Raw genomic sequence first — 15,186 nt, forward strand, 5'->3', positions numbered from 1 at the left:
AGGAACATAAACACTACAGCATTACATTAGATCATTACCAAAGCCCTAATGTGCAATCTTTGGACCAAAGTCTGACCTCCCCAGACTTTGGGGATAGATTTGTTGTATGTAGCTGGGCTAGAACAGCCTGCATGCCAGGCAAGCTTTTGGGACTGAAAAAGCAGGAGAAACAGCTCAATCCACTATTTCAGTAGGTATAGGATCATGTCTGTGCTGAGCAACAGATTAACTCACAAACTGAAAGTAGGTGCCTGACCTTAAGAGAAGGGAGGTTTTATGCTAATTAGTAGCACTCAGGGCAATGGACCAGAGGGCTCCCTGGGCCTTTCAGAGTAGGGGTAGGTGAGTGAAAACAGTCTGAGAAAGCATTAAAAGCTGAATCTTTGGAGCAGTTACTATAAAGAAGCTCAGCAAGATATTTCTTACCTAAACTCCAAAATAAGAAGGGCTAAAAGGACTAGGAGGAGGTTACTGGGCCTTTCACCTCAAGGTCAGTGATTGCATCTGGCTTCAAGATAAACACTAAATACACCATTACCTCTAACAAACACTGGTAGACCTTTGTTAAATAAGCTATCTTGAGTAGGTGTCAACTTTCTGGTAAATAAACATCTCCTTAAACCCTGTTTAATGCTATTAACCCGAACAGATCATCTGGGCAGAAAAGGAAATCTGTGAAATCTATGAATCTGTTTCTCACCTTCTGGAAACCAATGCTGAACACGGGGACTGAGTGGTGGTCCAATAATACAGAGGGACATTACCCCATTACTGCAAATATGCAAACGCCAAGGAAGACCTGGGTTTCCAGTGTACCTTACCTTAATATGGAAATATGGAATTATTTTCAAAAAGCTTGTATAACACAGAAAAGAGTGGATTGATCTCCTCACTGTGTGACACTGTTTTTTAGGACCTCTTTAAAAAAGGATAGTTGACAATCAGAAAATGGGATGACCCACCAGGAGCTGTTTGCAGAAACTGTTCTATCTCAGGCTTTCTTGAATATCTTTCATTATAAAATACTCGGATTTGCAGGTAGAAATCTTCTGTATCCAAATTTTCCATATGGGAAATTTCTTGAGAGATTAAGTTTTGCTTATTCAACAAGGACTTGTTTATTTTTTCAGTTAAATTCACAATATCAAAGCATAATGAAGTTTTGAAAAATATAATATATTTGCCCTGGCAAGATCTGCAGATCAGAACAAAAATAAAATGTGAAGTCATTTCTGTTTCTGTGCAAACTGGTATAAATAGGGAGTGATCACACTTTTATGTCAGTGCAGTTTCACCAGCATAGAATCAAGCAGAGTTGAAATTAGGTCCAAAAATACAATTGTGTATTCTCATGCTGGCTTACATTCAAATTGACATGAAAGTCTTTCTTTTATATTTGAACTGACACTACCAGGAATGAAAACAGAATCAGCACTACAGTCTGTACCCACTTCCACTATCTATACAGTATTTGTACAATCTGGTTAGTTGGTATGTATTTGCAGAGTTGAACTTGGCCAGATTTTATGATGGTGTAAATCTGTGCATCTCTCTGCTGTGTCTCCAGCTGAGCTGAGCTTGGCCCATGAAGTTTAGATTAGCCAAATTAAGATACCTAAACTGTTTTCTAAAATGGGCTAAAATCCATTGAGAACTAAGGGGAGGAAGGGAGGAAAAGTTAAAATATATATATATATATATATATATATGTGTGTGTGTGTGTGTGTAAGTATATATATGTGTGTGTGTACATATATATATACACAGATAATTGGAAACCTTATGTAGCTTAAAGAGTGTTGTTCACTGTTTTATATGTAAATCTATGTACTTGCAAAACTTCAGGAAAACTAAAAAAGCTAAATGCACTCTCTCTACTTTTCGTAATTCAGTTTCAAAATACTGTCATGACTTTTCCTCAGTGTAAATGCCTTTCTCCACTGAAGCTGAATGTTTTGTATTAAACAATATTCAAATTAGATGCAAGAGTTGAAATAATATTCTAAGGTAATGGTTATTTTATCCACATTTTATCTCCTAGTTATAAATTTTATACATTAGATTATACAACTCCCAATAGATCTTGGTATAAGAGACCTCAATAAATCTCAAACCATTCAATACAGAGGAAATTTATTTGTTATTTGTGTCATGTTTTATTAGTGCCCTGCAGTTCAATCCTGACACTGGAGAGATCGTTGCCTTTGCCAACAAGTAAGGAAAAAAATCTTTACAGCTTTAATTTATGGTAACAATATATTTATTATTTTTATACTGTGCATCTTAATTCTCAGATTCAGGTATTCTAGCATATTTGTCTCAACATACCTCTCCAAATTCTGTGACATAGTTATATTTTATGCCACTGATATAGGCTGCATAAATCAACAGCGTTTAAGTTGAGCATGCATGGAGAAAATGGTATGTAAAAAGAAATTTTATTTTCCCACGTTGGATGTAAAAGCCACACAGTAACGAGACGGATGGATAAATAGATAGAAATTCCCTTTACTTTTCAATCTCTGGGTACCGCATCTGTGTGGTACATTGTGCCAAACGCTACTACTTTTTCTGCCGCTGTTGTGTCTCAAAATTGCTTTGTAATTCATGAGCTATGCAGTCATCTCTAGCTCTTGGAATAAAAAAGGTAGATTCAGTCTCTTGATATATATAATGGATATAAGAGTATTCATTTTCTTTTTCTCACTCTATAATGGATGAATGGAAGAGAAATCTGGCTTCCAGCTTGTGAAAAAGGCAATATTTCACCATTATGATATAAACAGAAGACTACAGAGCAGGGTTGTGAGGACATAGCCACGAAATACATTTCCCAGTTTGAAGAGGGGTGCAGGGGAAAGAACTAAATAGTACTTACAGCCTTTTTAACCATTAGGATGGCGATTATATAATTTGTTTCAACCACGGGAATGCAATTAAATACAGGTCAGTAAGTAGTCCTGTTTTTCATCCTCGTTCCTCCTTCCAGTCTCATGGTCCTAAGGCTAATTCCACCATTTAGCGAGCCCGTATACCCAGCTGCAGAGGGCTCTTGCACAGGGAATTTATCCCCATTGCAGCCAGGCTGCATGCCAGTTTTGTGAAATATTCCCCCAAGGAACTGCCACCATTGTAACGAGACTTTCAAGTTCCTTGTGAGTTGTATGAACTGATGGTTCTTTCTCTTCTCATTGCTCCCCATAAAGGCAAACCATGGTCTGAATGCACGATTAGCAGTCACAATGTAGGTCAAAGCCCACCTGCAGCTATGGCTTTCTCCGTGTCCTTGGCCAAACCCCCATACCTTGTGGTAAAGCGGAGATGATAATCCCAAACCTGGCTTTTAGGAGCTCCACTTTCCTGATGGAGAGAAAATCCTGATGGATGCCCCACGTTGTTACCAGGCTAACTGTAGGTCTCATGATCAGTGTTGGTGGGTTTCATTATGTCAAACTTACCGTAAATGTTATGGTCAGCTGCAAAACTTTCTTCAAGAATAGCTTTCCATTTTGACTAAGTTACAGGTAGTGCAATTATGCTAAAATGTTATTGCTAATATGAATGTTTGAAGATGTTTTTACAAATGAGAAACTTGAAGCTTTACTTCACAATGACTTTTCAGTCTTGAGATGTGCTTTGAAATTTTATATTGAAAATAACTATTATTGAGTTGATATTGGATTGGAAAGTTTTCAAAGGAAAATACTGACTTTCTGTCCTTATATAAAAAGGAAAAAAATATAATCAGATCCCAGGTAGAAAATCTTGTTCTCAAAAACTCCTCAGTTATCCTTTCTTCCTCCCCATAATGGTTTCGTCAGTGTCTCTTAGGTCTTTATATTTCCGTCATGTGGTGTTTGTTTCACTGCAAAGATGTCTAAAAAAGAAAACAGGATAACAAAACATGTTGGGAGTGTAATGCCAAATGGCATGTGACATTGTTTTTGGTGCAACACTGTCTGTCCGTGGGAGAGAACCAGACAGCCAGAAGTTATTTTTGAAGCTCTGCATATCCGGTCAGATGCTGAGAGGTGCTGAGCACACCTCAAGCCCTTGAGACCACCACTGAGGGCACTGTGCCCTGCACCGCAGCATCTGAGGGCCTGGGCCCATGCTCAGGTTTGTCCAAAGATAAATTCTGTTCACATCTCCTTAGTGCAGTGTAGGCGAAACTTAATCTTTTCATCTCATTCCATCAGCAATACTGAAAATAACCTAAAACAAAGCCTGAGATCTGACACAGGAAAATAGTCAGATTGGACTGGCTGCTCCTTTCAGTTACTCTGCCTGAATCATAAAAATACCAAGTGACAGGAGATTTATCTGCTCTGAATTCTTCTCCCCTTGCAGTTCAAATAGCAGCTTTTTGGCTTTGTTATTTTTTTCTATTCATATGTGATTATTTTCTGTTTCCTTTTATTGTTTGTGTTTTAGGTAGAACTCCGAAAAACTTGTTTCAGTTTATGTTTATAGCTTTGTTTTTCTTTTATCCTCCAAGCTTCATGTGTTGTTTAAGGTCAAATACCAAAAAAAAAAAACCATCATAGCAAGTCTGTTAAACTCATCACTCCATTTCCAAGGGTGCTGTTTGACCTCAGAGAGCCTCCTTTGTACCCGTATCAACAAGCTTTGTTATCAAAACAGTACCACCAACCTCCATCCTGAAAAATTGCTGACAGCCCAGGGACAGGCAAGAATTTTGTCCTGATACTTGCTGTAAATTCAGCAGGGCCCACAAACATTTTTTTGTACTTTTTTTTTTCCCCCACTCCTCTTTCCTGCAATGCTGTTGAGAGCTGGAATGAGTCCCTCAGTACTAGGAGCCCAGGAGAAGGGGAAGGGACATGCTGTTTTGCAGAGTGAGGGTTACTGCTTTCTGCCAGGCTTCTCTGTCTCACCTGTGGTGTGGTTCCCACCCTCCTTGTATAGCTTGATGTTCTTTATGCAGTGCTGTGCTGACCTTGTGTTTTTGTTTTTTTGTTTGTTTGTTTTTTTATGGAACATCCTGAACATGGTTTATTTGTTCCTTGTTTGAATTGTTTGTTTCAGCCATTTTCCCTCTTCTCTGATTCCTTTTCAGATAGTTTAAAGGACTCCCTATTTTTCAAGGCCTTATTTCAAAGAGGCAGTCCTGTTCATAACTACTTGTGCGTGCACATAAAACCCACAAAGCCAGGTGAGCATGTGCCTATTTACTGTATCAGGGTCTTTATCTCAAGTTGTCCTTAGTTTTCCTTTTTTTTTTTTTTTCCTTCACATTTATTGCTCATTATGTGAACAGTCTTGTTAAGGGGAAAACTTGTTACAGTGTCTAGAATTGGGCTAACAGATGTTTACATTGCTCTTTTGGTCTATTAATGTAGAACCTTATACATCAAGTAGTGATGGGACTTGAGAGCTTGCCGTTTCCAGATGAGGTACTTTTATTTGTGTGATATGTGGAAGGATCTGGTCAGAAATCCAAACTATTTGCTGTGCTCTTAGTGAGACACAGACAAATTACTGAATGCAGGGATAATGGAACGTTTTAATTCTTGGTTCAGTAGTTCAAATCCATCCAGTTCGTCAATTGCAAAAACTCATTACTGTCTGATGGCTGCTTAGGACTTACTTGAAATTAGTGGGGGCGAATGTGGGAGTGATGGAGGGGCTTTACATAGGGGGAGGTAAAAGCAGGAGATCATCTTCTGTCACATGCAGCACCTTCCCCTATGACCAAGAGTGCCATCCTTGCTAGCAACCCCAGCTCAGGAAGCAAAAATACAGAGGCTGAATAGGCCAAGCTCCTCTCTGCTGCAAAGGTGGGCTGTCACAGCAGTGCCCCAGCACCCCAATGAGGCCCCCAGAACCAGTGGCAGCTGGTTGGATGCTGGTGGGCTTCAGACCGCATTGCTGTAAATGTGCCACATTTTTAAACACATTTTAGAACATCCTTTGATGCTTTATCTGTCTCATCAGAACAATTAGCTCCTGGATGCTCTCTGCACAACAAAGGAAATTAATTAGAAAGAGTCAGATGCTGTGATATGAAGTGATGTTTAGGAGGACTGCGGTGTTTCAGGTGGGTTTTGATGTTGCAGCAGCTGAGCTGGAGACTGTTGTCCTGAGTGGCTGTGTATAGTTGGACATAAAGATTTTTCTGAAAGGGAGAAAGTCACCTTATAAAAGCTCTGGATTTCCACCCTGCTAAACGTTGTTTCCTGTGAGCTAAAACATAAAAGGTATGTGTAAGGGGGAAGCAGCCACTCTGAGACATTGTTATGAATACCACAGTGCACAAAGAACAAGGAATACATCATACCTTTGTGTTTTCAGTTCCTAGATACACCCTGGCTAAAAATCAAAGTGGAGTAGCTCTGCTCTTGCTTCCCCCATCGTATTTCTAAATGGATTTTCCCTGTAAGGCACTGAGATGCTAAACTTTGATCATAATCAGCTGACTCTGAAACCGACGGATATCAAGAGCCATTTCTTTTCTGTGATGTACGCAATCTACTGACATGAAAAGAATGTATTTAATATGATTGAGAGAAACAGAAGTTTGATCCCAAGAATTTGAAGTCAGAGCTCCTGTTTGTAAAACTTGAGGTACAACACTTTTTTTTCATGTGCCTGACAGGTGATCAGAGAATTTCTTTCCCCTATTCAATTGTTTTCAGTTTTGTTTCTAGTGTTTTTGTTTGTTTGCTTGTATCCCCAAGAGCAGTACAGGCTTCCTCAATCTCTGAACTGCACTATTGCCAAAGAGGCCAAAACTTGGTTGTTCCTTAACCTTCTTGTAATACCAACCAGAGATGGTATTGCTAGGTTTTGCAAATCTGTCTGTAGAAGTTCACAAGAATGTGTAAATGTAGGAATTTGACTCAACAGGGACCCTCATGGAGTACAGACACTGTCCTGTGACACGAGAAGTACGTTATCGTGCCTGGAAGAAAGATTTGGAATAAATAATTTTGCTGGCTGTCTCTACAGCTGCATATTGCAGGCAGACTGAAGAGGTGGATAGGTTTTGGTCCTCTGTGAGGCTTCCCCATCACTTTGGTTGGTTGAGAATTGCTTCTTTTTCACTTGCAGGATTGGAGTCCTCTCACATCTCCAGCTACCAGTTGCTGACCACTTTGTGGAATTTGTATATTGCAGGGAGCAAGCCCATATCCTAAAATCTTTGCCATTCCCTTTTGGTGAACTGATCTGACCTGAAATCTTAATCCTGGAGTGTGTGGGAACAAGCCAAGCTGTATCCTGCTCTTACATGTAGGACAACTGATGAAATAAGACTGTCAGGGGAGCTGTGGATGACAGTGGCATTGCTTAGAGAATGTGTACTCCGGCACTGCATGCTGTTGGGCAAATACAGGAGCCTGCCTGGCAGCAGACAACAAGAGCATAGCTTCACCGTGAACAGTTTGTGCCAGGAAATGGGAGGCAGATGACAAAATATGATGTCATTCCAAAAAAAAAAAAAAACAAAAAAAAACACGTCACGAGTGCAGAAAGCTCTTATGTAGCAAAAGTAGCTCCTCTAAGCATTATCAATAACTTCAAAGGGAAGGCATCCAAATATAATAAAGGCAGGCAGCTAATGCTCATAATATGATTTTTAAAAGTTTTCTCAAGTACCAAAGGAGCCCTTTTAATGCATAACCAAATTACCTGTTGAATGGATGTGTGCTGCAAACTAATTTTCTCCCATGGGAGTCTGAATATGTTAGAAATACTATACTCCAATGGCATTTGCATCTGGAACATAAATGTTCTGTTATTGAGCAGCAGGAAAAAAAGCCAAATAGTAAAACTTGGGAAGTGAAGATAAAGGGGGGAAATACGTGAAGGGCTGAAAGATTTATCAACTTGTGTGTTGCATCATTCTCTCTCAGAAGCATAGGCAAAAAAGAAATGAAGGGAAAAAGAGCTGTGAACCATGATGAAGATGATTAAAGAGGATACAGAGCAGCTGTCAAAGCAAATATCAGGCAGCATTAATAACTTTATATCACATCAGAAGATAGTCTCATGCCTTCCCAAGAAAACAAGGAATTTTGCTGCTGCATGGGGTAAATAGAACAAATCCTCAGGTGCATACACTAGTCTTTGTTGGTCAGAGATACTCCAGTGTCAATTCAGAGCAGAACAAGAGATTTTAATGGGGTTAATGTAGCTATATGCTGCCATAATTTTTTATTTATTTTTTATTTTTTTAAAAAAAAAGGTTCCAAGCCTTCAAAAATCTAGAGGGAATAACCCTTATCAGTGGGGAATTTGCAACTTCAGAGGAAGCAAAAAATGCATTTTCTTATTGCCCTTTCTTCTGTATAGAGGAAAGGAATTTTCTTGTATACAGGAGAAAAAAAAAAAAAAAAAAGGAACAAACATTTCTGCAAAGAGCTCATTTTTTAGTCAAACCATTGACATTTTGCCTTCCCTAAAAGCATAGAGAACTTTCATCTCATGCAAACTTGTGAAAAAAAATATGCTTTGGGCCACACTGTGGAATTTTGCCTATTTTGCCTTGAACCTAAGCAAATATCTCTTCTTGGAACCACAGAGGAAGCTTGTCATAGATCTGGCTGGACAGCTGGATCTCCTTTGCTAGTGTTTAAGTGAAAATTTCTTTTGATCAGATTTACTATGTCCAAATGATCTCTGCATATGGGTTAAGAAAACATTCACAATCAGACATGAGAAAGTGAGTAAAATCATTGCCTTACAGGGATTGAACAAATTGTCTTAAGCATTTTGGTGTCAGCGTGGTGTAATGAGCTTATAAATTGCCATGAAAGACATTTCTGTGAGTTCTTATGTTCTACATCTACAGCTAGTAACCAACAGAACCATATGCTACTTCGAGGTGTGTCGGATTATTTATCATACACAGCTTGAGTTTCTTATAGGTTGTAAAGTCTCTCGGGAAGGTATGTTTTGGTATTGCAAGTGGCATGAAAGTATAATCCTTCAAGTTTCTGCAGCACCATTAGAAAGAGCTTCAGTGGGTCTGAATAGCTCCCCTGCATGTTAAAAAATAAGCTACCTGAAAGAGAGCTGTTATAGTCTGTAGTGACAACTGTTCCTAATCTCTTTCTGTGGAAGGGAAACATCTGATTCAGATCTATTTAGAATTATTCCTGGTTTGTCCCCATTGGAGATGAAGAAGCGTATCTGTTCACTTATTTAAATGTCCCCCTGTTTTTACCTGTCCCTTTCTTCCTCACCCCTTCTAAACAAGGTGAACAAAGTGACTGCCAGAAACTAATGTTAACTAGAATTTCTGTATGGGCGTTTTTATGAGTTTCAATAAAGCTGGAAAAAGTAGAGTTCTGTCATTTTCTTCTGGAAAACTTAATCTACTTTCTTACTCTCCAATCCCAATTATGTCTTTAAGATCATAGCTGTTCTGTTCTTGCCTCTGCCTCTTGTGTAAAATCTGTTTAAGGGCTATGCATTTATTTCACATGGAAAGCAATTTTTTTAGTTTTTCAATGCAGATGTAAAGACAAAAGAATTCATGCTTGTGGAGAAGTCCAATATATTATTACTTCACTCTTGGATATGCTATTTCTGCATAGTTTTAATAGAAGATGGCACTTTTTTTTTTTTTTTTCTTCCCTCCTTTTCCCTATTCTTTTTCTTCCTTAAACTTTGATCTCTTCACTGTGTGAATTGTGTTTAAATTTGTGGGAATGCCCACTAAAACCAGTTAAATTTGATTTATTGGCTGGTACCAAATGAGCATATATAGCTAGTACTGGCCTTGTAGGAAGGAATTTTTACCGTTTCTCGGCATGCATCTGCTTAGAGGAATTCACCCTCTTCTATATCTGTGTATAATGATTACTTAGATATAATAAGGATGGTGAAAGGGGTGGATGTTCTTCATTAGAACAAAAGACTGGTAATAGCAGAGAAAAATGACTATCTCAGATAAAAGCCTGGCAACATGAAAGATCAGATGGGTTACTCATATGTAATTACTCTCTTGAATCCATATGGTCATGGTGTATTATATTATTCCCACTCAGCATGCTAGTGGCATTTTGTTGGTGTCTCCTGTTATTAGCCATATCTACTTCATTCAGCCAAAGACTCAATACTTGACCTGTAGAATTATTTTTTTTAGTGTCCTAAATAAATGACTCAACATTATTAGTCTCATTCTGCCCAGTCTCTCACTACCTGCCATGGGAATAGGGAATAAAGGAGCCTAGAGGAGTTTCTGTAAGTGACACAGAATTTTCACTTGATGGGAGAGCCTGGGACACTCTGCAAATGAGATCTGGGAGTCTATCATAATGTCTCCAAGTGGGAGTTACACTACTTTGGCCCCAAGGGACTTTCAGAAACGTTATGCTAACAGTTCATTTTCAGGAGTGTTTTAGCAGTTCAGTTGTGTTAACTTTTGTGTTCTTTAGGCTTCCAAGAACTTATATCACATTTGGAAATGGGACTTTGCATACTGAATCTTTTAGGCAACAGCAGTTTATGTCCATAAATGAGCTGAAGTTTCTTTGCCTGTCTGGAATCAGGCAATTAGCAATTGCTGCCTTGTTTAAAGTATGTGTTGGGGGAAAGGGAGGGAAAATTGAAACTTTCACACAAAATTGATTTACATGTATTTTTCATAATTTAAAGTATTTTCACACCTTCTTTTTAATATTTTATTTAAGTAATTCATTATATTATTTTTGAGGGGTCTTGACATTTTTTCATGCCAGTCTGTCTTTGCCTGACAGGAAGGCTCCCCAGACTCTACATGTGAAATCCTACAGTATAGTCAACTCATAAGGCTTCCAGTATGATTTCAAAGGTCTTTGAAGAAAACCAGAAGAGCTTCAGAAACACTTCAGTAATTTGCAGGCTCATATGAGCAGACGTGAGCCACTTAGCTTATAAAATAGAACTTCTCAGCCAATGCATATTTTTCTCAAAATAGCTTTTTATTGGCATTATCAATAAACTGTGCAGGCTGTCTAGTCACATCACTTCCTTTTATTTATCCATCAAGAAAATATGTTACATGGACATGAGAGCTCTGAAGGGACAATACATATGTACATGTCCAGTGCATATTTCTCAGAGTCTACATGCACACTTCTGCTCATTGCCTCACAGAAAGTTTCCAGAATCTATTGGTTAAAAGTTTTTGATTGACATTTGTTTGAAGATCAGCTACATGAGGGTGGTCTTTGTTTTATAATGTAGTCTCAATATTTTCAGTAATTTAAATACTGGAAAAGGAAAATTTCTCAAGGCAGGGCTAAAGCTTTCTAAACTTTTATTACCACAGACAGAAAATACTTTTCATTCTTTTTTTCTAAAAACACTCCTCTGGGTGGAATCCCTGCTCCCTATCAAGCAAGTGTGATAGTTAACCATGGTCTTGAGATCTTGTGAGAAAATACCTGTCTAAGAATCTTCATTCTTTAAGATTAAGAAATCCTACTGTGCTTGGCATTCTTTCACCATTCTTTCACCCAAGGCTGCTGTACTCCTGTGTGTATTTTGTGCTTTATGCAGGTGCCATAAAATAAGACACAGCTGAGAATATTCACTTGGGAGCTTGGCCAAAGACTTCAGCCCCAGTCAGAGCAGGCAGGTGCTCACTCAGAACAAAAAATGTGGAGGAAAGATCTTATGTCCTAACAAAAAGAAGAAACAAATGCAAATTCCTTAATTGTTATTCAGACTGGAGGGAGGGAAGAGTGTTATTCACACTGTCAGATAGCTTTAGAATAATTAACACAAAAAAAAATTGGGGATCAGAAAAAGAAAAAATGCATATAGTTCTCTTGTTTTGGAAGAGATTACTCCTGAATGTGCTGCTAATCTGACTAATACAGTTACATTACATTTTGGGGGCAAAGGAGATTATGTGGGAGGAATTAAAGAGATTTGATATGGATACCATATTTGGTAGAACTTCTAATGAGATTACTAAAAAAAATAAAAAATAAAAAAAATCTGCTTCGTGCATAGGCTTGACTAAGTCCAGAGACTCTAATGAGATCATGTATTCTGTCTCCAGTAGGGTAAATGGTGCCAATTCAGAACTGTGGGAATAAAATTCATTGGACTCTGATTAACTCAAGCATTGTAGCAGTACCCAAATTGGCACTTACAATTTCATGTCTCTTGGAGGTCATAAGGAAATGCTGTGGAAATAGAAGAGGGAGTCAGTTCTGTACCAGTGGTGATACAGATTTATTTTCCACCAAACTGAATTTCATGGATGAAGTTTTATTTTCCTATTTCTTAAAAGGGAGATTTTATGCAAGGTTTTTTTGTTTGATTGTTTGTTTTTGTTTTGTTTTTAATGAATTTGGAGTTGAATCGATGGTCTATCCCTTCTGTTCATATGATTTCAGATGCCTAAAGCCACAGGATATGAGGTGGGTTATTAGATATGCCTTTCCAGAGAGGAAATGGTAAGACAAAAATGGCCTGCCTGAAGTTACAGTTTATAGATTAGAAAAAGGCACAAACAATTAAAAGACAGAAACAGTTAGGGCAAATTACTTGCAATCAAGCTGCAGCTAAATGAGCTTCTTGATGAGGAAACCAAATTTATGTTGTTTAGAACCACGAAGAAATGTTCCTAAAACAAACAAAAAAAAAGTTGAAGGTGAGCAAAGTGTTAACACAATCGGATACAGATGTGCTGATAAGAGAAGTTATGGTTGCAATTAAAGTTCTGGTCTTGGATAATAAAAAATAATAATAGTAACTACAGAGATCTTTCCTGTCAAATTCAGTGAGACAAAACCTTAGCAGGTGTAATGGTATGGTTATATTCAGGTCTTTTCCCCTCTGTTTCCACATATGGCTAGCAACCTCAATAATTAGTTTTGACTCAAACCAAGCAAAATTTGGCAGTTCAAGTCAAAATATACATTCCCAAAAAATGCCATGTAAGTTAATAGAGAGTTCATCTGACTGTCCCACTCACCTGCAATTTTTCAAGCAAACCAAAGAGAAAGGTAAGGAGGAAAACAACAACAACAACAACAAAAGTGGAAGGATTACATTAACACGGTCACTGTGGGTAGTAACATATGCAATGCCAGGGAGAAGGGTAAGAGTGTTATAAAGGGTTGGTAGTATTTCAGAAAACGCTCTACTATCTACATATAAACCCATTTTGGAGAATGCTGTTAATGAACTTGCTCCGTTCTACTTCAATTTGAGAAAATAATATGAAATACCAGGTAAATATGTGCTAGGTGGAAGTATCTATTTCAGAAGCTGTTCAGAACTGTTCAGTTGCATTTTATCCTCATCTTTATGGTAGTTAATGCTGAAAACACACCAATGAATCATGCTAAATATGTAATCTTTTATAATAAGAGAAAACATTTAATATTGTCCAACTACATTGCCCTGGAATAAACAGATGACCTGGCTAACTTAAGATAGTATTCCTGTTGTAATATTGATTGCATGAAATGGAAAATAGAGCCACTTGAAGTGTTTTTAATTGCAGAAAATAAATAATAACAGTAACAGAAGCCAAACTAGATTTATATTCCTTGTCTTTTCTCCCCTTTAAATGCAAAACGTGGATTTCTTCTATTTCCAGGGAAAGACAGCATTCCAGTGAACATCTGACTCTGATTCTTAACTTCTCCATTTTTGCCTTGAACCTGGATGATAAGTTCTATTTTTCCAGTCAACATGCAAATCTCATTCTATTAGTAAAGCATGATTATCCAAATGTCTTTTCAGCTATACATAGCATTTTGGAACTGTTAGGTGGTGCGAGCTTTCCTAAATCAATGCTAAGAATGCTTTCTTTTTTCTCTGGTGAAGTCCTCTGATGCTTCACATTTCATTAATATACTTCAAATGTCATTCTCTGGCAACACTTGTACTCCTAATGCAACAGTCATATATGTACAGAAGACGTGAGAACAAAGCTTTGAAATGGATAAGGAGTAGGCATCTGAAAGAAAGTGAGGATATCTTCATGACTGCATACAGAGTAAGAATGGCAATATGTACATATATAAAGATAGGAATGTAAGAAAGAACCTATTAGATCAGACCAGTGGTCTGTCTTGCCAATCCCCTGTGTTTCACAGTGTGGGAAAAGATGATGTTATTTAGGGATAAAACGTGAGCCTATCCACATTCGGTTTTCCCACTGTCCATTCCTGATGCAGCAGGGTTATTAGAATATATACCCCCCATATAATACTTCTAGTATCCACTTATGTTGATTGAATGGTTGATTTCATTTACTTGATCATTACACTAACAGCAAGCAAGCTTTCTTTAGAATATTGCAATGATAATTTCATTATCAAAATGCTCTGCAGGACAAAAAAAAAAAAAATAAAATCCTTCTTTGAATTTTATGCAGAAGATTAGATTCATTAAACAATCTGGAAATTGAGAGTGCTTCAGTAGATTTTCTGCTTCAAGTAATACTTCATTACTATTTCTTTAAATATTAAATTAAACACAGGTTAAAGTTAAATAAAAGTAATGCTATACAGACTGTGGTTAGTGAAGGTAATTGTTAGATATCACTAGCCATACCATTTCTATCTAAGCTTGACTATTCACCTCTTAAACATAAAGATGTTTTGAATCAATCCAAGTAACATTTGTATTCACCATCTTCTCCTGGTGCTTTATTACTTTTATTTGTCCGGTTAACAGCAATGTTGGGAAAAAAAAAATTGCTAAAGCAGTTTCATAATTTCTGCAGAGCCTGTTTAATTTGAGATTTGGGACAGAGAAGGGAGAACCTTAGTACATACAGGATTTCCTGACAAGACCACCATTTCACAGACCATAATAATTAAGGGCTGGTAGATATTTCACTTGTGCTTCCAATAAAAGTAGAAAAAGTATTTCATTGCATCTATTCTAATACGTAGGAAATTGTCTTAGTGGACTTATAGATTAGATCTGCTTTTTCACGTAATTTTGAACCCCTGTAACTTCTTCAGAGGAACTTAATGTTGGATACACAGACTAGAGGAATTTAATGATGGATGCACAGCTAGAAACTAGTTTCCTACTGAAAGTACTAGAATAAGAGCATATCTAAAGAGCTTGCTAATCAGGAGTCCAGATACTACCGATGTAGGACAATATAATAGGTTGTGAACTATAACAGATCTATATGAGACCTTCCTTCCTTTTTCTGAAAATGCTCACCCTCTTTCTTTCCACACAATCTCCCCA

The 15,186-nt window shown here is 37.6% G+C and overlaps 1 long non-coding RNA gene across 9 annotated transcripts in view; it reads left to right on the forward strand.

Moving 5' to 3' along the window:
- Positions 1 to 15,186, forward strand: part of LOC110352526 (uncharacterized) — a 245,580-nt gene that overhangs the window by 113,352 nt on the left and 117,042 nt on the right. For 5 of the 9 annotated variants that reach the window (XR_011803650.1, XR_011803651.1, XR_011803649.1 and 2 more), the window contains one exon: positions 5,081 to 5,176. The exons of 2 other annotated variants lie outside the window; for them this stretch is intronic. This is a non-coding gene — a long non-coding RNA (uncharacterized lncRNA). Of the gene's footprint in view, positions 1 to 2,163; positions 2,215 to 5,080; positions 5,177 to 15,186 lie in introns of all 9 variants that reach the window. 2 more of the 9 variants (XR_011803652.1, XR_002401580.4) reach the window with 1 other exon arrangement.

Source organism: Anas platyrhynchos, chromosome 1 (assembly GCF_047663525.1).
Source record: "Anas platyrhynchos isolate ZD024472 breed Pekin duck chromosome 1, IASCAAS_PekinDuck_T2T, whole genome shotgun sequence".
In the NCBI taxonomy this organism is placed as follows: Eukaryota; Metazoa; Chordata; class Aves; order Anseriformes; family Anatidae; genus Anas; species Anas platyrhynchos.